At 39.7% G+C, this 27,352-nt stretch overlaps 1 protein-coding gene across 7 annotated transcripts in view; it reads left to right on the plus strand.

The window, feature by feature from the left end:
• The window catches only part of M1AP (meiosis 1 associated protein), a 95,976-nt gene that overhangs the window by 43,261 nt on the left and 25,363 nt on the right, over positions 1 to 27,352 (plus strand). The window lies entirely within an intron of this gene.

The raw sequence follows: 27,352 nt of genomic DNA on the forward strand, positions 1-27,352 counted from the left end.
AGACTAAGCACAAAGGAAAAAAAAAAAAAAAAAAAAAAGAGAGTGGCCAAGATGGCAGAGTAGAAAGACCCTGAGCTCACCTCCTCTTGCAAGCACACCAGAATCACAACTATCTGTAGAATAGCCATCAATGAAAAAGACCAGAACCTACCAGAAAAGATTTTCTACGACTAAAGACATAAAGAAGGGACCACAACAAGATTGGTAGGAGGGGCAGACTCACAATATAATCAAGTCCCACACGCCCTGGGTGGGCAACCCTCAAAACAGAGAATAATTATATTGTAGAGGTTCTCCCACAGGAATGAGAGTTCTGAGTCCCATATTGGGCTCCCCAGCCCAGGGTCCTGCACCAGAAAGATGAGCCCCAGAGCATTTGGCTTTGCAGGCTTAATTTCAGGAATCCCAAAGGTCTGGGGAAAATAGAGACTTCATTCTTAAAGGACACACAAAAAATCTCGCACACATTGGGACCCAGGGCAAAAGCAGTAATTTGATAGAAGCCTGGGCCAGACCTAGCTGCTTGTCTTGGAGAGTCTCCCAGAGAGATGGGGGGCAGCTGCAGCTCACCCTGGGGACATAGGCACTGGCAGCAGCCATATTTGGGAGCTTTCTATCATATGGACACTGGTGCAGGCAGGCACCATCATGGGATCTTCCCTCTAGCTCATTAGCACCAAGACCTGGCCCCACCCAACAACCTGTAGGCACCAATGCTGGGACACCTCAGACCAAACAACTAACTGAGCAGAGACATAGCCCCACCCATCAGCAGACAGGCTGCCTAAAGACTACCTGAGCCCACAGCCACCTCCAGATATGCCTTTAGACACAACCCTGCCCACCAGAAGGCCAAGACCCAGCTCCCGCCCTGCCCTCTGGGAAGCTTGCAGTAACCTCTAGACCAGCCTCACGCACCAGGGGCCAGACACTAAATGCAAGAAAACCACAATCCTGCAGCCTGCAGACCCAACCCACTGACAACAGGCCAGACCCTACCCTAGGATCAGCTGGGCCCCAGCCCTGCCTACTAGCAGGTCAACACAAGCTTTGTGACACCCCAGACCCCATACCCAACTGTGACAGGAATCGCCCTCCGCCCCCCCCCCGCCCCCCAGCAATCTGATACCAGCTCTGGGATCCCTGGGCCTTACAGCTAGACTCCAGGACCTGGATCTGCCTGCCAATAGACTTGCACTAGCCCCAGGACCTGGCTTCACCCACCAGTGGGCAGGCAACAGATCTAGAGTCTTCTGGACCCTGACTCTGTCCACCAGTGAGCCAGCACTAGCCCTGGGGCCACGTGAGGTTCTATAATTAGCCACCCTGTGACCAGGACCCACTAACCAGCAACTAGTAGCATCCACACAAGGCAGGGCCTGGCAACCAACCTGGCTAGGGGCCAACAAAGCCTACCAGACTGCCCACATAACCCACCACAACAGAAGCACCCACACGGCCCTCGTGGGGGGAACCTCTAGAGCATATAACTTGGGTGACAAGGGTAATGTGTGCTGAGGGGATGCATAGGACATCTCCTACAGAAGGCCACTTCTCCAAGGTCAAGAAAAGTAACCTAACATATACATAGAAATACAAATAGCAACTTAGACAAAATGAGGCAACAGAGGAACATGTTCCAGACAAAGGGACAAGATAAAACCCCAGGAGAACTAAGTGAAGTGAAGATAGGCAATCTACCCAAGAGAGTTCAGAGTAATGATTGTAAAGATGATCAGAGAAGAATGGATGTACAAGTGAGAAGTTAGAAGTTTTTAACAAAGAGTTAGAAAATATAAAGAACAACCAAACAGAGATGAAGAATACAATAACTGAAATGAAAAATACACTAGAAGGAATCAACAGTAAACTAAATGCTACAGAGGAACGAACCAGTGATCTGGAAGACAGGGTAGTGGAAATCACTGCCGCTGAACAGAAAAAAGAAAAAAATGAAAAGAAATGAGGACAGTTTGAGAGACCTCTGGGACAAAATCAAGTGCACTAATATTCCCATTATAGGGGTCCCAGAAGGAGAAGAGAGAGAAAGGGGCAGAGAACATATTTGAAAACATAATAGCTGAAAACTTCCCTAACCTGGGAAAGGAACAGTCACCCAAGTCCAGGAAGTGCAGAGAGTCCCATACAGGATTAACCCAAAGAGGAACACACCAAGACACATTGTAATTAAAATGACAAAAATTAAAGATAAAGAGAGAATATTAAAAAGCAGCAAGGGAAAGGCAACAAATACCATACAAGGAAACTCCCATAAGGCTATCAGCTGATTTTTCAGCAGAAACTCTTCAGGTCAGAAGGGAGTGGCACAATATATTTAAAGTGGTGAAAGGGAATAACCTATAACCAAGAATACCCAGAAAGATTGCCTTCAAAAATCAGGAATAATACATGGATGCCCCATCTCCACTTTGATTCAACATAGTTGTCCTAGCCTAGTAAGATAAGAAAAATACTAAACGGTATGAAGATTGAAAAGAAAGAAACAAAACTGTTTTTATTTGAAACATATTTAATTGACTACATTAATAACCAAATTAGTAAGAGTTTAACAAGTTGGCTGGATATAAGATAAACATACAAAAGTCAATAGCATTTCCTCGAAATTGAGTTATCTGTAGTGAGGTGGATGGACCTAGAGTCTGTCACACAGAGTGAAGTAAGTCATAAAGAGAAAAACAAACACTGTATGCTAACGCATATATATGGAATCTAGAAAACAAACAAAAAAAGTGGTTCTGAAGAACCTAAGGGCAGGACAGGAATAAAGACACAGATGTAGAGAATGGACTTGAGGATGTGGGGAGGGGGAAGAGTAAGCTGGGACGAAGTGAGAGAGTGGCATGGACATATATACACTACCAAACGTAAAACAGATAGCTAGTGGGAAGCAGCTGCATAGCACAGGGAGATCAGCTCCATGCTTTGTGACCACCTTGAGGGGTGGGATGGGGAGTGTGGGAGGGAGACACAAGAGGGAGGGGATATATGTATACGTATAACTGATTCACTTTGCTATACAGCAGAAACTAACACAACATTGTAAAGCAATTATACTCCAATAAATATGTTTTTTAAAAAGTCAATAGCATTTCTATAATTAGAAACAAACTCTTAGAAACTTCAATTTTTAAAGAAATACCTTTTACAATAATAAAAAAGTAAAGTATTTAGAAATAAATTTTAACAAAAGATGCATAGAATAGTTATTGGGAATAGTTTAAAGCTTTACTGATGCACCTTAAAGAAGATATAATTAAGTGGAGCATGTTAATGGATAGAAACATTCAATATCATAAGGATTCAGTTCTCCCCAAATTGATCTATCAATGTAATTCCAATCAAAATGCTATCAGTTTTTTAATGAACCTGACAAGCTGATCCTAATACATATATTAGATGCTAAGATATATATTAAGGCTAAAGGTTTGCCTTGCCTGATATTAAGATGATGAAAGGGCTATTATAATTAAGACAGTGTTGTATTGACACAGGGAAAGGCAAATTGTCCAGTCTAGAACAGATGAGAGAGCCCAGAAACAGACAGTCACATTATATGAAAACTTGATATGTGGCTGAGTTGACATGGCAAAGCAATAGGAAAGGATGGATCTAGTCATTAAATCATACTGGAACTATCAGTATTCCGTATGGGAAAAATGAAATTTGATCCCTTCTGCATGCCATTTACAATACTATATTTTAAATGTATTAAAGATTTAAATATGAAAGTTAAAACTTTAAAACTTTTGCAGGAAAATATAGAAGAAAATTTTATCACCAAAGGTAAGAAGGAGGAGGAATAAAGTTTGCTAACCATAAAGTAAAAGATTGATAAGTATGGTTACTTCAAAATTAAGAATGTCTGTCCATCAGAGACACCATGAAGAAAGTGATGACAAATCGTAACTATATTTACAACTTATATGACCAATAATGAGTTGGTATCCAGAATAAGGAATGCCTGAAACTCAATATTTTTAAAAAAGACAATCTAATTTTTAAATAAACAAAAACTCTGAACAGGTATTTCACAAAAGAGGAAATCTCAAAATAAACATAAGAAAAATTCTCACCCTCATTAGTAATCAGGGAAACACAAAACAATGATATCCCATTTTATGCCCACTAGTTTGCAAAAAATTAAGAAGTCTCACCATAGTGTTGGCAATAGCAGAGCATGGAAACTCTTATAGACTGACAGAAAGAATGTAATTTGGTTCACAACTTGTCATTTTGTTGTAAAGTAACAGTCACAATACCCTACAACCTAGCAGTTCCATTCCTAGGAGAATGTCTCTAGAAAAACTTTTACAAATGTGCACTTGGAGACATGTACAAGAATGTGAATATTGACATTATTTAAAAGGCCAGAAATTAGACTACTCAAATGTCCATTGAATGAGGCATGAATAAGTATTACAAGGTTTATTCACAAAGTGGAAATGAGTGAACCATAGCTACCTACAACAATGTAGATAAATCTTTTCAATATTGAGAAAAAAAGCAGATAACCAAGGATATAGACAGTAAGATATCTCTTTATAAGTTGAATAAAGGCTTCATGAGTGTTCATTTTGCTGTTATGCTTCATAGCTTAAATATATGTTGCATGTGTTCATTTGCATATAAAAAATTTATAATGGCTTTCCAAAGAATGACTAAGTAATACATATGACAAAACTAAAACGGCCACTGTGATCAATGCATTTTGGCATCCAGAGGGCATCTGTCCAGGTTGACAGCAGTCTGTACTCACTGGGTATGTAAGTCTTTCAACCATTTACAAATCATCTTAATGATGCTGTCAACCAGCCTCCATTTCTCAGCCTTGGTACACAAGGATATCAGGTTCCCTTTCTAAGTGCTCACAAACCATCTGTTTAATATTTCCTCCTAGTCTTTGCTAGGGATTGATGTCAAGCTCTTTTGGAAAGGTATTTTATCCATATGTGTTCTCAGGAAACACCAAATGTTAACAACCCAAACACAGAAGATAAAGATTCATTGCTTCCTAAAGGGTTTCAGAAAAAAAAATTTTTTTTCTACGATTCATGCTTCAGTACAGTTGTCAGGCTCCACTTATTGATTTTTTCTCCTTTCAGTGTCTTCAAAAATAGACCAGAAAATGCAGCTATTCATTGAGTTTGTCTTTGAAAACTACATTAAAGTCATTTCCCTGTGGCTTTAAGACTAAATTAGAACCACTGTTTTATTTACTACCTAAATACTTTTAACACAGAGAGACGTGTTAAAAAAACCGTGGTCAGAAACCGTGGTCTCAGAAAAATGGCAAAAATTGAATTGAAGAATTTTTTTAGAGTTCCATAGAAAATCTAAAGTTATTTGAATATTAGGTCTTTTAAAATTTTTCCTCACCTCTTTTGAGGAATAATTTGCATACTGTAAGTTGCATCCAAAGTATACAATTCAATGAGTTTTGACAGTTGTATATGCCCATCACCACAATCAAGATACAGAACACTTCCATCAATCCCAAAAGATTCCTCTTGCCCCTTTACACTCAATCCCTCTCTCCATCCTTGGCATACACCACTGATGTTTTTTGTCTGTAGATTAGTTTGTATTTTATATAAATGGGATCGTATAAATGGTATATACTTCTTTTGTGTCTGGCTTTTTTCATTTAGATTTTGAGATTCATCCATGTTGTTTATATCAACAAGTAGTTGTTAGCTTCTTTTTATTTCTGAGTAGTAGTATATTGTATGACTATGCCACATATTGTTTAACCATTCTGCTGTTAATGGATGTTTCCGTTGTGTCTAGTTTTTGACTGTAGTGTCTAAAGTTCCTACAAATATCTGTACACAAATCTCTGTATGGACATATGTTTTTATTTTTCATGGGTCTTACTGTGTTTATGGTTAATCTTCTTCCATCCACTTATTTTCAACGCATTTGTGTCTTTATACTTAAAGTGTATCTCTTATAGACAGCATAAAATTGGGTCTTGCTTTTTATCCATTATGCTATTCTCTGCTTTTTTTTGGAGTATATACTCCATTAACATTTACCATAAGTATTGATGTGGTTGGATTTAGGTCAGTCATTTTATTTTTTGTTTGTCCTCTCTGATTTTTCTTCATCTTTTCCCTGCTTTCCTGCTTTCTTTGGATTATTAAACATTTTCAGAATTCTATTTTATCTGTTGTCGTTAGCTAATTTTCTTGCATTACTTTTAGTGGTTTCTATAGGGATTACATTATGCATTCTTAACTTTTCAAAGTCTACTTAGAGTCAATATAGTAAACTTCACATAAAATGTAGAAACCTCAAGATTACAGTACTTCACATAAAATATAGAAACCTTGTAGGATTAAAATATATTTTTAAACTTGTTTTTAGCCTACTTAGAATTAACATAGTACCATGTCATGGAAAATATACAAACTTTGCAACTATGTAGGTCCATTTATCCCCTACACACACACACACACACACACACACACACATTGTCTTTCTGTTGTAGTTGTTGTGTGTATTACATCCACATTATAAACTTCACAAGGCAATATTATAAATTTTTGCTTTAAACAATCATGTGTATTTTAAAGAAACTAAGAGAAAAATAGTTTTTATATTTACTCTTTCCAGTGTTCTTCATTCATTCCTAAAGATCCAGCTTTCCCTTGGGTATCATTTCCTTCAGCTCAAAGAACTTTAGTATTTCTTGTAGTTTGGTCCTGGTAACGACAAATTCTCTTAGCTGTTATTTTCTGAAAATGTATATTTCACTTTCATTCTTGAAGGAGGTTTTTCTTATATATAGACTTATGGGTTGACAGGATTCTCTTCTTTCAGCACATTAAAGATGTTGCCCCACTGTCTTCTGGCCTTCCATGGTTGCTCAATAAAAGTCACAGTCCTTAAATCACTTTCCCCTTTATGTAAAGGATCGTTTTTCTGGCTGCTTTCAAGAATTTTCTCTTTATGTTTGTTTTTAAGCAGGTTTACAATGCTGTGACTAGGCACAGATTTCTTGTTTGGGTTCACTGAGCTTCTTTAATCTGTAAATTTATATCCTTAACCCAATTTGGGAAATTTGCTGCCATTATTTCTTCAAAATTTTTTCTGTCTCATTCCCTCTCTTCACTCCTTTGGGACTCAAATTACCACATGTTAAACCTTTTAAAATTGTTCCACAGTTCCCCAAGGCTCTGTGGTATTCTGCTTGTTTGTTTTTTCCAAACTTTTTTCTCTCTCTTCCTCACATCAGATGATCTCTATTGACCTACCTTTAAATTCACTGACTCTCATCTCTCATCTCCAGTCTGCTGTTAAGCTCATGTGGTGAATTTTTTGTTCCGGTGTTGTACTTTTTAGTTCTAAAATTTCCATTTGGTACTTTTTAATATTTTCTATTTCTCTGTTGATATTTCCTATCTTTTCATTCATTATGAACATATTTTCCATTCCTTATGACCATAATTTTAATTATGCTGCTTTAAAGTCCTTGTCTGTTAACTATAACATCTTTGTCATCTTGGGGTTTGCATCTGTGGACTGTATTTTTCCTCTGAAATTGGGCCATATTTTCTGACTCTGTATGCCAAAAACATTTGGATTGTATTTTCTGAATATTATGTTGTATAGACTCTGAAATCTATTGTATTACTCTGAAAAGTATTTGTTTTAGCAGACAATTAACTTTGTTAGACTCAAACTGCAACATTTCATGGCCTGTAGTAGGCCCCTCACTCAAATCTCAGTTCCATTCTTTAAGCCTAAACTATGAACTGCTTTCAGTTTGTCCCACCTAGATTCAGCTAGTTGCCTGGACTGAGTTTAAATACATAATTTAAGGCTCTCTGGCTCTGGCTTTCTCCTTCCTTGGATTTATTCCTCGCTCTCCAGGGGCTCTGGTTGCCCCAGGCTGCCTCCCCTGGTAATGCCAGTGAAAGACAGAGGGCTTTCTGTTGAAGCTTTTGTTGTCCCCACACTGCTGTGATCGAGGCTACCCTCAGGGCAAAGGTGAAAAAAATGGGGAACTCATTCCCTGCTGGTCACTTACTCCAAGTTTCAACTCCTCTCACAAACCTATCTTTGTTCAGTCTCAAGAGCCCTCGGGTAATTATTTTGTTTTGTTTTGTTTTTTAATACTATCCAGAGTTTGTCTGTTATTTACAGGAAGATCAGTTTGTTAGGTACTGGAACCTAACCAGATTGGAAGGCCCTATTCACTCTTGATCAGTTTCGTTCTTTCTTTTTACCTCTTCTTCCGTCTTCTGTTCAGGTTAATAAGGTCAAGTTTTTCATCATTTCTCTCTGTGTCTTTAGGAGATTATGACTTAAAAGAAGTTCTTCTGATTAAATCCCAACTCTTCATTTCTCCTCTTCTTTCCCCCTCATCTCCTGACACTCAGAAACAAACACACCCCTGCTTTACTTGGCAGATGACTTATATTGCTCCCCACCCAACCTTAGGACAATCTGGCTGCTTCTCTATCTGAAATCATGCCTATCATATACCTAGCACTAGAGCACTAGTTAGCACAATACAAATATTGATTGTGGCCAAAAACAGACACAAGTACATATATAAATTTAGTGTAGAATGAAGGTGATGAATCACTAGAGCAAAGATGATTCAAAAATGGTCTGGGTCCCCCGAATAGCCAAAGCAATCTTGAGAACGAAAAATGGAGCTGGAGGAATCAGGCTCCCTGACTTCAGACTATACTACAAAGCTACAGTAATCAAGACAGTATGGTACTGGCACAAAAACAGAAAGATAGATCAATGGAACAGGATAGAAAGCCCAGAGTTAAACCCACGGACATATGGTCACCTTATCTTTGATAAAGGAGGCAGGAATGTACAGTGGAGAAAGGACAGCCTCTTCAATAAGTGGTGCTGGGAAAACTGGATAGGGACATGTAAAAGTATGAGATTAGATCACTCCCTAACACCATACACAAAAATAAGCTCAAAATGGATTAAAGACCTAAATGTAAGGCCAGACACTATCAAACTCTTAGAGGAAAACATAGGCAGAACACTCTATAACATAAATCACAGCAAGATCCTTTTTGACCCACCTCCTAGAGAAATGGAAATAAAGACAAAAATAAACACATGGGACCTAATGAAACTTCAAAGCTTTTGCACAGCAAAGGAAACCATAAACAAGACCAAAAGACAACCCTCAGAATGGGAGAAAATATTTGCAAATGAAGCAACTGACAAAGGATTAATCTCCAAAATTTATAAGCAGCTCATGCAGCTCAATAACAAAAAAACAAACAACCCAATCCAAAAATGGGCAGAAGACCTAAATAGACATTTCTCCACAGAAGATATACAGACTGCCAACAAACACATGAAAGGATGCTCAACATCTTTACTCATTAGAGAAATGCAAATCAAAACTACAATGAGATATCATCTCACACCGGTCAGAATGGCCATCATCAAAAAATCTAGAAACAATAAATGCTGGAGAGGGTGTGGAAAAAAGGGAACACTCTTGCACTGCTGGTGGGAATGTGAATTGGTACAGTCACTATGGAGAACGGTATGGAGGTTCCTTAAAAAACTACAAATAGAACTACCATATGACCCAGCAATCCCACTACTGGGCATATACCCTGAGAAAACCATAATTCAAAAAGAGACATGTACCAAAATGTTCATAGCAGCCCTATTTACAATAGCCCGGAGATGGAAACAACCTAAGTGTCCATCATCGGATGAATGGATAAAGAAGATGTGGCACATATATACAATGGAATATTACTCAGCCATAAAAAGAAATGAAATTGAGCTATTTGTAATGAGGTGGATAGACCTAGAGTCTGTCATACAGAGTGAAGTAGGTCAGAAAGACAAAGACAAATACTGTATGCTAACACATATATATGGAATTTAAGAAAAAAAAATGTCATGAAGAACATAGGGGTAAGACAGGAATAAAGACACAGACCTACTAGAGAATGGACTTGAGGATATGGGGAGGGGGAAGGGTAAGCTGTGACAAAGTGAAAGAGCGGCATGGACATATATACACTACCAAACGTAAGGTAGATAGCTAGTGGGAAGCAGCCGCATAGCACAGGGAGATCAGCTCGGTGCTTTGTGACCGCCTGGAGGGGTGGGATAGGGAGGGTGGGAGGGAGACGCAAAAGGGAGGGGATATGGAAACATATGTATATGTATAACTGATTAAATTTGTTATAAGGCAAAAAAAAAATGGTCTGGGTCAAGTGGTTAGCCATCTAGAAAATATTCTAAATGGATCAGGGATATATATGTAAAGAATGATATTTTTAAAGTAGTTAAAGAAAACCTTGGTGATTTTTTTTATAATCTCAGCATAGAGAACGGTTTTCTACCTATGACTCAAAATCCAGGTGCAATAATTTATTTAACTACAAAAAATTCATTATGTAAAAATAAAAATCTTAGGCATGGCAAAGATCACCATAAACAAAGTCAAAAGACACCTGAAAAACTAGGAGAAAGTGTTTGCAATTTATATCTCGGGGAAAAAAGACAAATATCTCTAATATATAAAGAATACTTAAAAATCAAGGGGAGAGGGCTTCCCTGGTGGCAAAGTGGTTGAGAGTCCGCCTGCCAATGCGGGGGACACGGGTTCGTGCCCCAGTCTGGGAAGATCCCACATGCCACAGAGCGGCTGGGCCCGTGAAGCATGGCCACTGAGCCTGCGCATCCGGAGCCTGTGCTGCACAATGGGAGAGGCCACAACAGTGAGAGGGCCGCGTACCGCAAAAAAAAAAAAAAAAAAAAAAAACAAGGGGAGAGACGGGAGGAACCCCCAAGCAAACTGGTAGGACGTGAGGGAACTGAAGGGGGAGGATAAGTGGAGGCTGACAGGATCAGCACCCCTGAGGTCGGGGAGATCAGGAGAGGCAGGCGGGAGGGGCCCTCCGGGGGGAGCAGGAGAAGAGCTGAGGGCGTTTGCCCCTCCCACTTGGGCCGGGGCAGCCTGCTGAGCTCCCAGGCCAGTCCCCTGCCCTCCAAGGCTCCCCCCTCCCGCCAGCCACATTGGTCCTGGGGCCATAGGAAGGAGGCCCAGGGGAGAACAGGAGAGGCAGGTGGGAGGAGCAGGAGAGGAAAGGAGGGCATTTGCCCTGCCCACTCGAGCCCACGAAGCCTGCTGGGCTCCCAGGTGAGGTCCCCTGCCCTCTGAGACCAGGTGTCCCAGGGGGGCATGCCTGGGGCCCTTCTGTTCAGCTGAGCCTAAGCCCCACCCCCACAGCCCCCAGGGCCTTTTCCAGCCCTGAGGGTCCTAAGCATAGGCCCTGGCTGCTGCCCAAACCTCATCCTTGCTTAGGCTCCGCCCTCCACAGCCAAGGCCTTTCCCCCAACTTTTTGTTTCTTTTCCCTCCTCCTCTTTTCTACTATTGCAGCACTGTTGTACCTTCCGGTTGTTGTTTTCATCTATATTTTTATTTTTATATTATTACTAACATCTGTTAGTTTCCCAGTCTAATTTTATTTTTTACTTTGTTATTCTTTTTTTTTTCTTTTTGCTGTCCCACGTGGCTTATGGGATCTTGGTTCACGAGCCAGGGGTCAGGCCGAAGCTCCTGCAGTGGGAGCTCCAAGTCCAAACCACTGGACTAACAGAGAACCTCAGACCCCACGGAATATTCATCAGAGTGAGATCTCACGGAGGTCCGCATCTCACCAGCCTACAAACTCCAGTTTTGGAAGTCTCAGGCCAAACAACCAGTAAGACAGGAACACAATCCCACTCATAAAAAAAAAAAAAAATGAGACAGCAAAAAGATATGTCACAGATGAAGGAGCAAGGTAAAAACCTACAAGACTAAATAAATGAAGAGAAAATAGGCAATCTACCTGAAAAAGAATTCAGAGTAATGATAGTAAAGATGATCCAGAATCTTGGTAATAGAATGGAGGCATGGATTGAGAAAATACAAGAAATGTTTAACAAAGATCTGGAAGAACTAAAGAACAAACAAACAGAGATGAATAACACAATAACTGAAATGAAAAATACACTAGAAGGAATCAATAACAGAATAACTGAGGCAGAAGAATGAATAAGTGAGCTGGAAAACAAAATGGTTGAAATAACTGCCTAAGAGCAGAATAAAGAAAAAAGAATGAAAAGAATTGAAGACAATCTCAGAGACCTCTGGGACAACACTAAATTCACCAACATTCGAATTACAGGGGTCCCAGAAGAAGAAGAGAAAAAAAAAAGGTCTGAGAAAATATTTGAAGAGATTATAGTCAAAAATTTCCCAAACATGGGAAAGGAAATAGTCACCCAAGTCCAAGAAGCACAGAGAGTCCCATACAGGATACACCCTAGGAAAAACACAAGACACATATTAATCAAACTAACAAAAATTAAATTCAAAGAAAAAATATTAAAAGCAGCAAGGGAAAAACAAAGAGTAACATACAAAGGAATCCACAAAGGTTATCAGCTGATTTCTCAGCAGAAACTCTGTAGGCCAGAAGAGAGTGGCAGGATATACTTAAAGTGATGAAAGAGAAAAACCTACAACCAAGATTACTCTGTCCAGCAAGGATCTCATTCAGATCTGACGGAGAACTCAAAAGCTTTTCAGAAAAGCAAAAGCTAAGAGAATTCAGCACCGCCAAACCAGCTTTACAACAAATGCTAAAGGAACTTCTCTAGGTGGGAAACACAAGAGAAGGAAAAGACCCACAAAAACAAACCCAAAACAATTAAGAAAATGGTAGTAGGAACATACATATCGATAATAACCTTGAATTTAAATGGATTAAATGTCCCAACCAGAAGACACAGACTGGCTGAATGGGTCCAAAAATAAGACCCATATATATATGGTCTACAGGAGACCCACTTCAGACCTAGGGACACATACAGACTGAAAGTCAAGGGATGGAAAAAGATATTCCATGCAAATGGAAATCAAAAGAAAGCTAGAGTAGCAATTCTCGTATCAGATAAAATATACTTTAAAATAAAAACTGTTAAAAGAGATAAGGAGGGACACTACATAATGATCAAGGGATCAATCCAAGAAGAAGATATAACATTGTAAATGTTTATGCACCCAACATAGGAGCACCTCAATACATAAGGCAAATGCTAACAACCATGAATGGAGAAATTGACAGTAACACAATAATAGTAGGGGACTTTAACACCCCACTTACACCAATGGACAGATCACCCAAACAGAAAATAAATAAGGAAACACAAGTCTTAAATGACACAATAGACCAGATAGATTTAATTGATATTTATAGAACATTCCACCTGAATGTGGCAGAATACACTTTCTTCTCAAGTGCACACAGAACATTCTCCAGGATAGATCACATCTTGGGTCACAAATCAAGCCTTGGAAAATTTTTTTAAATTGAAATCGGGGCTTCCCTGGTGGCATAGTTGTTGAGAGTCGGCCTGCCAATGCAGGGGACAGGGGTTCATTCCCCGGTCCGGGAAGATCCCACATGCCGCGGAGCGGCCGGGCCCGTGAGCCATGGCCATTGAGCCTGCGCGTCTGGAGCCTGTGCTCCGCAATGGGAGAGGCCACAACAGTGAGAGGCCCACATTCCGCAAAAAAAAAAAAAAAAAAATTGAAATCATATCAAGCATATTTTCTGACCACAATGCTATAAGATTGGAAATCAATTACAGGAAAAAAACTGTAAAAACCACAAATACATGGAAGCTAAACAGTGAACTACTAAATAACAAAGAGATCACTGAAGAAATCAAAGAGGAAATAAAAAAATACATAGAAACAAATGACAATGAAAACACGATGACCCAAAACCTATGGGACACAGCAAAAGCAGTTCTAAGAGGGAATTTTATAGCAATTCAATCTCACCCCAAGAAAAATCTCAAACAATCTGACCCTACACTCAAAACAAATAGAGAAAGAAGAACAAAGAAAACCCAAAGTCGGTAGAAGGAAAGAAATCATAAAGATCAGAGCAGAAATAAATGAAATAGAAATGAAGAAAACAATAGCAAAGATCAATAAAACTAAAAGCTTGTTCTTTGAGAAGATAAACAAAATTGATAAACCCTTAGCCAGACTCATCAAGAAAAAAAGTGAGAGGACTCAAATCAATAAAATTAGAAATGAAAAAAGAGAAATCACAACTGACACCACAGAAATACAAAGGATTATAAGTGACTACTACAAACAACTATATGCCAATAAAATGGACAACTACAAAGAAATGGACAAATTCTTGGAAAGGTACAATTTTCCAAGACTGAACCAGGAAGAATTAGAAAATATAAACAGACCTATCACAAGTAATGAAATTGAAACTGTAATTAAAAATCTTCCAACAAACAAAAGTCCAGGACCAGATGGCTTCACAGGCAAATTCTATCAAACATTTAGAGAAGAGCTAACACCAATCCTTCTCAAACTCTTCCAAAAAATTGCAGAGGGAGAAACACTCCCAAATTCATTCTACAAAGCCACCATTACCCTGATACCAAAATCAGAAAAAGACATCACAAAAAAAGAAAATTATACACCAATATCACTGATGAACACAGATGCAAAAATCCTGAACAAAATACTAGCAGACAGAATCCAACAACACATTAAAAGGATCATACACCATGATCAAGTGGGATTTATCCCAGGGATGTAAGGATTCTTCAGTATACGCAAATCAATCAATGTGATACACCACATTAACAAATTAAGGAATAAGAACCATATGATCATCTCAATAGATGTAGAAAAAATTTTGACAAAATTCAACACCCATTTATGATAAAAACTCTCCAGAAAATGGGCATAGAGGGAACCTACCTCAACATAATAAAGGCCATATATGACAAACCCACAGCAGACATCATACTGAATGGTAAAAAACTGAAAGCATTTCCACTAAGGTCAGGAACAAGACAAGGATATTCACTCTTGCCACTCTTATTCAACATAGTTTTGGAAGTCCTATCATGGCAATCAGAGAAGAAAAAGGAATACAAATTGGAAAAGAAGAAGTAAAACTGTCACTGTTTGCAGATGGCATGATATTATACATAGAAAATCCTAAAGATGCCACCAGAAAACTACTAGAACTAATCAATGAATTTGGTAAAGTTGCAGGATACAAAATTAATGCACAGAAATCTCTTGCATTCCTATACACTAACAATGAAAAATCAGAAAGAGAAATTAAGGAAACAATCACATTTACCATTGCAACTAAAAGAATAAAATACCTAGGAATAAACCTGCCTAAAGAGGTGAAAGACTTGTACTCAGAAAACTATAAAACACTGATGAAAGAAATCAAAGATGACATAAACAGATGGAGAAATATACCATGTTCTTGGATTGGAAGAATAAATATTGTGAAAAAGACTATACTACCCAAAGCAATCTACAGATTCAATGCAATCCCTATCAAACTACCAATGGCATTCTTCACAGAATTAGAACAAAAAATTTTACAATTCATATGGAAACACAAAAGACCCCGAATAGCCAAACAATCTTGAGAAAGAAAAACAGAGCTGGAGGAATCAGGCTCTCGACTTCAAACTATACCACAAAACTACAGTAATCAAGACAGTATGGTACTCGCACAAAAACAGAAATACAGATCAATGGTACAGGATAGAATGCCCAGAGATAAACCCACACACATATCACCTAATTTACAACAAAGGAGGCAAGAACATACAATGGAGAAAAGACGGCCTCTTCAATAAGTGGTGCTGGGAAAACTGGACAGCTACATGTAAATGAATGAAATTAGAACACTACCTAACACCATACACAAAAATAAACTCCGAATGGATTAAAGTCCTAAATATAAGACCAGACACTATAAAACTCTTAGAGGAAAACATAGGAAAAACACTCTTTGACATAAACCACAGCAAGATCCTTTTTCACCCACCTCCTAGAGTAATGGAAATTAAAAGAAAAATAATCAAAATGGGACTTAATTAAACTTAAAACCTTTTGCACAGCAAAGGAAACAATAAACGAGTCAAAAAGACAACCCTCAGAATGGGAGAAAATATTTGCAAATGAAACAACAAACAAAGGATTAATCTCCAAAATATACAAACATCACATGGAGCTCAAGATCAAAAAAAAAGCAAACAATCCAATTAAAAATTGGGTGGGGCTTCCCTGGTGGCTCAGTGGTTGAGAGTTCGCCTGCTGATGCAGGGGACACGGGTTCGTGCCCCGGTCCGGGAAGATCCCACATGCCGCAGAGCAACTGGGCCTGTGAGCCATGGCCGCTGAGCCTGTGCATCCAGAGCCTGTGCTCCGCAATGGGAGAGGCCACAACAGTGAGAGGCCCGCATACCACAAAAAAAAAAAAATTGGGTGGAAGACCTAAATAGACATTTCACCAAGAAAGACATACAGATAGCTAATAGGCACATGAAAATATGCTCAACATTACTAGTTATTAGAGAAATGCAAATCAAAACTACAATGAGGTATCATCTCACACTGGTCAGGATGGCCATTATCAAAAAATCTAGAAACAGTAAATGCTGGAAAGAGTGTGGTGAAAAGGGAACCCTCCTGCTAACGTATATATATATGGAATCTAAAAAAAAAAAAAAAAAATGGTACTGATGAACCTAGTTCCAGGGCAGGAATAAAGACATAGGCATAGAGAATGGACTTGAGGACACGGGGTGGGAGGGGGAAGCTGGGGCGAAGTGAGAGTAGCATCGACATATATACACTACCGAATGTAAAATAGTTAACTAGTGGGAAGCAGCAGCATAGCACAGGGAGATCAGCTCCGTGCTTTGCAATGACCTAGAGGGGTGGGATAGGGAGGATGGGAGGGAGGCTCAAGAGGGAGAGGATATTGGGACATATGTATGCATATGGCTCATTCACTTTGGTGTACAACAGAAACTAACACAGTATTGTGAAGCAGTTATACTCCAATAAAGATCTATTTTTTTTAAATCAAGGGGGAAAAAAAGACCAAAAACCCTATAGAAAAATGGACAAAAGACATAAACAGATAATTCAAAAAATATTTTTAAATGGTCCTTAAACATATAAAAATATGCTCAACTTCACTCATAATTAGAAAAATGAAAACTAAGACTACAGCAACACACCATCTCCCACCTTTAGATCAACAAAAGTTAAAAAGTATGACAACACATTCTGTTGGTGAGGCTACATTTCCATTCATTGCCGGTAGAACGCACAGTGGTACAACACATTTGGAGGTGAATTTGGCAGTATCTAACAAAACTACTTAGGCATTTACTTTTGACTCACCATTCCCACTTCTAAGAATCCAATACCCTGAAGATATACCTCTAACAATATAAAAATGCAAACATATATACAGGATTACAAAGCTATTATACAGTCTTTCTAGATTTTTACTTTTGTTGTTTAGGATATATTTTAGGGCTTTCTTCAGTTTCTGTGCCTTTTTTTTTTTTTTTAATATTTCCTTACTCTGCCTAACTCCCCAGTAAGTCTTATATTCTTTCTTGGTTCCTCCTACTTTTGTTTTCACCTCAGAGTAGATCTCTCAGCTCGCTTGGGCATTAAAGAGGCAAAATTCCTTGGTCTAGTTCTCAGGGCCTCACCAACAGATTTAATGCCTTCCTAGCCCCACTTCCTCCTTTTCCTAAATAACCATTTCCCTACTCTCCTTCCTCACCTCAGTGCCTATCAAAACACTTCTTCCCAGTCCACTTTTCTAATTTGCATTGCAATCTACATTAAATGCTTTTTGTTTATAGAATATGTAAATTAGTTTGTGCAGGAAAAGAAGGCTTTTAAAATACCTTCTATGTCTAGTGTTTCCCAGGTCAAACTATGCTTTAGATTTTGGTAAATCTCAATCAGTAGTGATCAAACCCTTTTGAAGGTGGGTTGCATTTTTTCCTCAGTAAAATGAAAATAGAGCTAATTGAGACCCATAGATAAAATATTTTTTCTTACACCTTGAATCATATACTTTATTTAAGAGAAAAATGTCACCAAAAAAAGAAGAAAGAAAGAAATGGCACTGGCATTTAGTAACTAAAACGTTCGTGTGTAGACAGCTGGGAGGGAGCTTTCTAATCTTTCATCCATTATAGTTGCATGATGCTTTAAAGTCTACAAAGTGCTTTCAGGTGTCATCATTTCCTACTCAAATGAACACTAAGCCTAGGTATTATTATCATTCCCACTTTACAGGTGAAGAAATTGAACTTAGAGAGATGAAGTGACTGGTCTAAGGTCACAGAGCAAGTTAGGAGCAGAATGGCTAAGATTAGTTTCTTCTGTGCAGTGCAGCATTTACTGAGCTCCTGTTGTATTCCAGACACTGTGCTAGTGCTGAGGGTGCAGAGGTGGATAAGGTGCTACATCTGGTATCCACGGGCATAGAGACACCCTTCCATAACCAGGACCCTCTTTACTGCACCTGCAGGATCTCCTTTCTATTTGCGCTAGCCAGGGCAGGGCAAGTCAGGCATCTCAAAGCAGGATTGGATGGGAATTCCCTGGTGGTCCAGTGGTTAGGACTCTGCACTTCCACTGCAGGGGGCCTGGGTTGAATCACTGGTCAGGCACTAAGAAGCCATGCAGCTCGGCCAAAAAAAAGCAAGATTGGATGGCAGGGAATATTGTCGACTCCTTGTCACAGGGTGTTGCTCCCACGGCTCCAGATGTGTGGGGATGCAGTGCAGCTTCTCCCTTAGAGAAGTCCCTACCACCAATCACAGGCTTCTTCACCCTTAGAAACACACAGGCCTGAGAAAAAGCAATTCTGAGAAGATTACTTTCCCAGCCAAAGTAATTGCTCTGGAAACATTTTCTTTCCTGATTCATCTTCTTACTAAGGGCTGAAATATTTGGAATTAGGTTAGGACATGTCTCAGAGCTAGAGGTGCCCACAGGTCCCTATTTTGTCTCTAATAATGTAAATCATCCATTGTGAATCATTAGTATTTCATTCTTTAGTTAACAGTCAAGACTTTTTTTTTTTTAGCCCACCTTAGGCTGCACCAGCTTGACCCTCCATCATAAAACTCTCTGGGTAGCTGACTAGGGCTGGAAAAGAGGCATGTCCACTACAAGCTGAGGGATCTCTGCTTGTGTTCTGCTCTTGGGACTCCCAGATTCCTCTCCCGTCTTTCCACCACTGCCCACTACCACCACAGAACAAGAAAGCATGTGTGGGAGGCCTGGGCTGAGATGTGGGCATCCCACACAAGCTAATAGTTCGGCACACCTTCAAACAAATATTTTTAAAATACTAATTCAACAATTGTTTAGGAGCCAAAGGCTACAAAGAGGAAGAGAAAGGAAAGGAGTGCTGGTTCCGTTCTGCCCAGTCTTGCACACTTCCCTCAGCAGAGCCAAAGCCTTGCAGTAATGGAGCCCACCCTTCTTAGAAATAGGTGTAGTGACTACCTGTTGTTACACGAGTGTGTTCCTTTGTGGGGGTCTCACCCTTCACCCCAGCAGTTTGTGCCAGTCCTCACTTCCTCCCTTCTGCTTTAGCCTTCTTGCTATTCCTCCAATATACCAAGCTCATTCTCACTTCAAGACCTTTGACCTTGCTGATTCCTTTATAAGGAACAATCTTTCCACAGATATTTTCATGATTCAGTCCTTCACTTGGTTCAAGTCTCTGCTCAACTATTACCTTCTTAGAGCATACTTCTTCCCTGGCCAGCCAAGATAAAGGTTCACACACACACACACACACACACACACACACACTTATCCTGATTTATTTTTCTTCATAGTTACCTATTATTATCTGTAATTGTTTTCTGTTTTATTTATTTTCTGTTCTCCCACTAGAATGGTAAACCATGAAAGCAGAGAATTTGTCTTTTTCTTTGTTGACACCAAGCAGCGCCTAGCTCAGAGAAGGCACTAAATAAATAATTATTTGAATGACAAATTAAATGAATGAATAAGTGAATGAATGAATGAATGGCCACAGTACTCTCCCTGGGAGAGTATAGTTCTGGGAAATAAATTTTCTCTATCTCATTACACTTCTACTAATGTTTTAACCCCTCTTATAGACTGGGGCCCTAGGAAGATGATCACCACTTGGTCAGTCCTGTGCTCACTTCTCTGCAGAGGACACGCTGCCTTAACCCCCACTACCCCTGCCACCTCCTTTCAAAGGGCTTCTCCTTTTTCCCAGGGTCCAATCATTACCACCACAAATGAGGCATATGAGCTCAGAAAGACAAGCTAGACTGCCCCTAACATTTTGAGCTGTCAGAGACTATCCCCTTGCAGTTATTGATTTTAAGACAGTGGTTGAATGACTCTGCACAGTTGTTCCTGAGCAAACTTTGTTTGCTCTGATTACTTATCCTAGTTGTTAACATCCTGAAGCCACTCCTGTATTCACAGAGTAGACAGCACTGATTGTAAACTGACCCAGGAAGGCTAAGGTACCATGATTATATAGTTTCTGTAGTGGTTCTTCACATTTTGGGGGTCACAGAGCTCTTCTGAGAATCTGATAAAAGCTAAGGTCCTATCCCCCTCCTCCACCCCTCCAAAATACACCTATACACATATAGACAAAATTGTATATAATTTCAGGGGTTCCCAGAACCCCTGAAGCCCATCCATAACACTCAAGGACGGGTGACGTGATGGTCATTTAGAAAGAAATAGGTTTGGCCTATAGGTCAAGGCCTTTGGGGGACTGGGGAGGATGTGCAGGACTGGCCAGGAGCATCATTTTCCTGGGCTTCTACTTTAGACATTCTATGTCAAGAGAGAAATATAGCCACTATATATGTAAGTATGTGTTAAAGTGTTAAATTCTCCTATTTTAAACACATTTCAATGTTGTAACACTATTTTAGGGTTGACTTCTGAGAAGGATTGCTGCAGGCATCACCCTACTACCTTTAGGCTTTCTTAGACTTTCCCATTATTGTGCCTCTTCCAGAAAAGCTTAGCTCAGTGAAGGATGTCACTGCTTATGGCCACAGGGAGGCAGGGTAAGTCCAAAAGCTGAATGTGAATGCCGGCTGCAGCTAGACTGCAACAGACTCGGCCTTCCTCTCTTGTCAGGGACACCCAGACACTGAGAGCCGCCACCTTCACTCCAGTGACCTTTCTAGGTCATAGCAGTGTGACCAGTCCCTGCTAGCCAGTCAATATGGAAGCTGTTCTTCAACATCTGAGAAGTCTCCTTCCCATTCCCCAGGTTTAGTACATTTAGTTATATTTGTGAGGAACACAGGACCGGGGGTTGATGTTCTTATGGATGTTGGTGGCAGGGAGAAAGTCACCGAGATAAGTGATTGGAAAAAAAAGAATTTTAAAAAAGGAAAGCACATTCTTTTCCTGTAAGAGCAAATCATTTTGTTGATGAGAGAAAAGGAAGAAAATGCCATTTGTTAGACCTACTGCATGCCATTCATGCAGGTAATCATCTCACTTCTTACGCCTCCTATAACTACGAAATAAGTTGTGCTATCCTAACTTTGCCCAAAGTCACATAGCTAACAACTTTCAAGCCACAATTCAAACCCTGGTCTTTCCACTACATTCCACCACCTTTCATAAACTCAAAAAAAGTTAAGGAAACCTTCAGGAGAAGGTTCAGGAGAAACAAAGTAACAAGTATAATTAGTATTGGCCGTATGGAGTCCACAGATACCCAGGAGGTACTGATTAAAACCAATAGGGAGGATATAATTAAGCATAACTTCTTGGACAAAGTCAATTCTGAGCTGGAACCTGGGGGAGCTGCGGGCCATGGATTGACAAGAGTAACAAAAGCACTAAGGAAGGAAGTCACATGGCAGGGAGACTAGCTCAGTTGAAGCAGAAGAGTTACAGGAAAAAGTAATGAGAGCTGAGGAGGAGGGAGCAGTTGTTTAACTCAACAGGCATTTGCTAATCTTCAGCTCTTTGCAAGCTGCTGAGCTGCGGGATGGAGGGGTGGGGGTGTTGATAGGTTCTCAACAGGTAGAGAAGAGGAGAAATGTATTGATATGAGCCATACAGAGTAAGGGAAGAATGGGGGTATTTGAGGAATAATGAGTAGTAACAAGTGGTACAGAATGAGTGGAGGGAATGAAGATGACAGCAGGAAGGCAGTATGTGCTCTTTAGGAAAGGAAGGGTCTGACGAAACTATGTCTTAGAAAAATTAACTGGTAGTAAGAAGTACCAGAGGAGAAAGAATGGAGTTTGATGGGACAGCTAAGAGGCTACTGCCATAATCCAGGCACAAGGAAATGACTGCCTGGACCAGTGACAGAGAATACGGAAAAGAAGTTCTCTCTCCAAAGTGTTCTGGTTTACACAGTCTTTAGCTTGGATAATGTGACTTTCTGAGAAGGTCCCCTCAAATCTGAAGCATAGCACCTCTATGGCGATTACCTGAGAACTTTTTCAAAGGAAGAAGCTCTGCTCTGTGGTTCTTCCAAGAACCTGTAGGTTAAGAAGTTGGAAAGAACTCTCATACCATATACAAAAATAAACTCAAAATGGATTAAAGGCTTAAATGTAAAACCTGAGACCGTAAAACTTCCAGAAGAAAATATAGGCAGTAAGCTCTTTGGCATCAATCTTAGCAATATTTTTTTTGAATATGTTTCCTCAGGCAAGGGAAACAAAGCAAAAATAACCAAACGGGACTACGACAAACTGAAAAGCTTTTGCACAGTGAAGGGAACTATCGACAAAATGAAAAGCCAGCCCACTGAATGGGAGAAGATATTTGCAAACGATATATCTGAAAAAGGGTTAATATCCAAAATATACAATGAACCTATACAACTCAACATCAAAAAACGAACAACCCGGGGCTTCCCTGGTGGCGCAGTGGTTAAGAATCCGTCTGCCAATGCAGGTGACACGGGCTCGAGCCCTGGTCCGGGAAGATCCCACGTGCCATAGAGCAACTAACCACGTGCACCAAAACTGAGCCTGCACTCCAGAGCCTGCCAGCCACAACTACTGAAGCCCATGCACCTAGAGCCCATGCTCCGCAACAAGAGAAGCCACCTAGGTGAGAAGCCCATGCACCGCAACGAAGAGTAGCCCCCGCTCGCCACAACTAGAGAAAGCCCGTGCACAGCACTGAAGACCCAACACAGCCAAAAATAAATAAATAAATAAAATTTTTTTAAAAATGAACAACCCAATTTAAAAATGGGTAAGGAACCTAGATAGACATTTTTCCAAAGAAGACAGACAGAAGGTCAACAGGCACATGAAAAGCTGCTCAACATCACTAATCATCAGGGAAATGCAAATCAACATCACAATCACTTCACACCTGTCAGAAGGCTATTACCAAAAAGACAGCAAATAATAAATATTGACAAGGATGTGGCAAAAAGGGAACCCTCATGCACTGTTAGTGGGAATGTAAATTGGTGCAGCTACTATGGAAAACAGTATGGAGTTTCCTCAAAAAATTAAAAATAGAACTACCATATGATCTATCAGTTCCACTCCTGAGTGCTTATTCAAAGAAAACACACTAATTTGAAAAGACACATGCACCCCTATGTTCATTGTAGCACTATTTACAGTAGCCTACATATGGAAGCAACCTAAGTGCCCGTCCATAGATGAATGGATGAAGAAGATGTGGTACATATACACAATGGAATAGTATTCAGCCATAGGAAAGAAAAGAATGATATCTTGCCATTTGCAGCAACATGGATGAACCTAGAGGGTGTTTATTCTAAGTGAAATAAGTCAGACAGAGAAAGACAAATACTGTCAGATTTCGCTTATATGTGGAATCTGAAAAACAAAACAAATGAACAAACATAACTAAACCGAAACAGAGTCATAGATACAGAGAACAAACAGGTGGTTGCTAGAGGGGAGGAGAGTAGGGAGAGCAGAGCCATAGCTGAGGGAGGGTAAGAGGTACAGACTTTCAATTACAAAATAAATGAGTCACAGGTATGAGATGTACAGTGTGGGGAATATAGTCAATAATTACGTAATATCTTTGTATGATGACAGATGGTGACTAGACTTACCATGATGTTCATTTGGGGATGTATAGAAATATCAAATCACTATGTTGTGTAGCAGTACCTGACATAGGGTTGTGAGTCAATTTCACTTCAAAAACCAACAAACTCATAGAAAAAGAGATCAGGTTTGTGGTTACCAGAGGCAGGGGGTGGGGGAGGGTGAATTGAATTAAGGTGGTCAAAAGGTACAAAATTCCAATTATAAGATAAATAAGTACTAGGGATGTAAGGTACAACATAATAAATATAATTAACACTGCTGTACATTATATATGGAAGCTGTTATAGAGTAAATCCTAAGAGTTCTCATTACAAGAAAAAAATTTTTTGTATTTCTTTAATTTTATATCTATGAGATGATAGATGTTCACTAAACTTATTGTGCTAATCATTTCATGATGTGCATAAGCCAAGTCATTATACTGTACACTTTAATCTTACACAGTGCTATATGTTGATTATATCTCAGTAAAACTGGAAGAGAAAAAAGAAGTTGGAACGAACTTTAGCAACATTGATGGAGTGTCTGCAGGGAAGACTGGCATTTTCCTTCACAGAGGCAACATGTTTCAGGCCTGGTTCTTCAGCTTTACAGAATCAGAAAGTTGATTTTATCAACATCCTCTCAGAGACAGAGTCATCTTATCAAGCTCAAGACTAAAGTATTAGCCAGAATATTTTAGAGGAAGAACCATAACCACTATAATCACCAAGAAGAGCAGAAACTTGACAAACACATCCTGTCATCGGGATTCCTCACAGAGCCAGCACGCGGTCTCCTCTGAGCCATGCTTGGATGATGGCTACCAGCATCTGCTGCTGTTGCTCCCTTCCTCTGTGCTCCATTTCTGGCCAACCCTCTCCCCTTCTAATGGACACATTCATTCTTTGGTTAAGCCAGTACCATCCATAGGCTCTAGCCAAATCTTGCTCTGGTCTGTAAGCCATTCTCCTTTTTTTTAATTTATTTATTCTTTATATGTTTTTTTTAATTTATTTAATTTATTTTTGGCTGCGTTGGGTCTTCATTGCTGTGCTCAGGCTTTCTCTCCAGTTGTGGCAAGCTGGGACTACTCCTCCTTGCAGTACGTGGGCTTTAGGCACGTGGGCTTCAGTAGTTGTGGCTCACAGGCCCAGTTGCTCCACAGCATGTGGGATCTTCCCAGACCAGGGCTCAAACCCATGTTCCCAGCATTGGCAGGCGGATTCTTAACCACTGTGCTACCAGGGAAATCCCCATTCTCCTTTTGTAAGGTGACTGTTTTTCATAGACCTCATCACTCTGTGTTGATTTTATTGTTTAATTATTTGAGGAAACATCTATTGTTCTTATTCCCAGAGTCTCAGCTTTGCTGTTGTCCCCATGTACTGCCCATGGTAGGAATTTCTAATCTTCACCACTTTCCCTGGGGAGAAAAAAAACACTTATTTGTCTTATCCAAAATTCTGTTGTTTGAACTTGAAGCAATATTATCCTCTCTACTTTTTGAGATCCTTTGTTCAATTTCATTTATTTAGTTCTATATCTGCCTCCTTATGCTTTTTTTTTTTGGGCCTCTCACTGTTGTGGCCTCTCCCGTTGCGGAGCACAGGCTCCGGATGCACAGGCTCCGGACTCACAGGCTCAGCGGCCATGGCTCACGGGCCCAGCTGCTCCGCTGCATGTGGGATCTTTCCGGACCGGGGCACGAACCCGCGTCCCCTGCATCGGCAGGCGGACTCTCAACCACTGCGCCACCAGGGAAGCCCTGCCTCCTTATGCTTTAATAACCATTTTGCCTCTCTGAAGAGAAGCTGTTCAGTCATGTCCATACTTCTTACCCAAGTTGAAGTCCAGGCTCAGAAAAATTACTTCTTGTTTTGCCTATGACACAGTAAGTTTCATATTATTAAAAAGAACGTTTCTCTTCGCTCATGAGGAACGTTTCTTTGACAATGACTTCATATTTATCACTGTAGTACCTGAAAACATAGTAGAGCAGATGAGATTTTAAGGAGAAATGGTCAAGAATAATGTTGCTTTATAAACTCCTTAAGGCAAAGAACATCATATACCTTTGTATATTATTTCATCTTCTAGGTAGTACATAATTAATATTATTGCTTGATGCAATGAATGAAATAGCTAGTAAGCTAATGAACCCTCATAACTATCCACAGAAGATGGTAGAGGTTGTTTTTTTTTTTAAGTGAAAGCGAGTTTATTTAGAGAGATACACATTCCATAGGCAGAATGTGGTCCGTCACAGAGGGCGAGAGCAGCCGATGGTACAGTTTTAATTATACTGGTCAAAGAGAAATGCATTTGGTGCCCCTTTTCAGCCACAGAATAAGTCGATAAATATAATATGAAGTCACTTAAGTCTCACCACACTTTCCCTGCTTGGGTACCAATATGTTGGACTGAAGCCCTTTGTTTCCTGTGGAGAGTCTGCCACCTCTGCAGCCTTGTCCTCAGGAATGTCGTTCTAGAAATAAACCAGCTTTCTCCTTGGGGTCCATGAATCATACATAGAAGTTAATTCATTGGAGCAACTGGCTTTTCTTAGGCCCTTTGTAAAAGTATTTCAGAGAGTCCCTCATGGTGAGGTAAAAAAAAGTCAGGTTCCTCTTCAGTTTCTTTCCAGCTCGTCTCATTTCCTCTCAGTGCTTTCTCCATCACTTTATACTTGGTTTTTACTGACAAACTTTACCTCCAGACCTAGATCCCAATTCCTGAGCTAGTGTTGCCTAAAGAAGGAAGTAGACCATCAAAGCCTCATTACCCCACCTACCTAGTCTCATTCATTCAGATTTGGAGTCAAATCACTCCACCAGACCATCCCTGTCTTCTTGGCTGCTAATCACACTTGTGAGATATAGTATGTCAATGGCAAACTTGTATAATCTGTGTCAGAAGGTGGAACTCAGGAATTCATCTTTTTTTCTTTTGGTCTTTCTTAAATTTATTTTTTTATAACAGAGATAATAACTGAATACATTTTCACTGTGAAACAACAACATAAAACTGAAGTCCCCCTTGTTAACTAAGTATTTAACTTGCATTGCTATATTATTTTTGGCTGTTCTTGTATTCTAGAGTTTTTAAAAATATTCAATACAAGAAATACATGAATACAATAAAATACAAACAGTATAGAAGTATGAATAATAAAAAGTGAATGTATCTCAGAACTCTGCCCCATTTCCTGTCCACTATTAACAGTTTGATAATAGCCTTCCAGAACTTTGTAAGAGGCATTTCCATAGATATGTATGCATTTAGGCTAATAGTTTTATTTTTATATAAATGGGTCCATACCATACATCTGTTCTAGAACTTTCTTTATTTACTTACTACCTC

Source organism: Mesoplodon mirus, assembly GCF_964341445.2.
Source record: "Mesoplodon mirus genome assembly, chromosome: 14".
Taxonomy (NCBI): Eukaryota; Metazoa; Chordata; class Mammalia; order Artiodactyla; family Ziphiidae; genus Mesoplodon; species Mesoplodon mirus.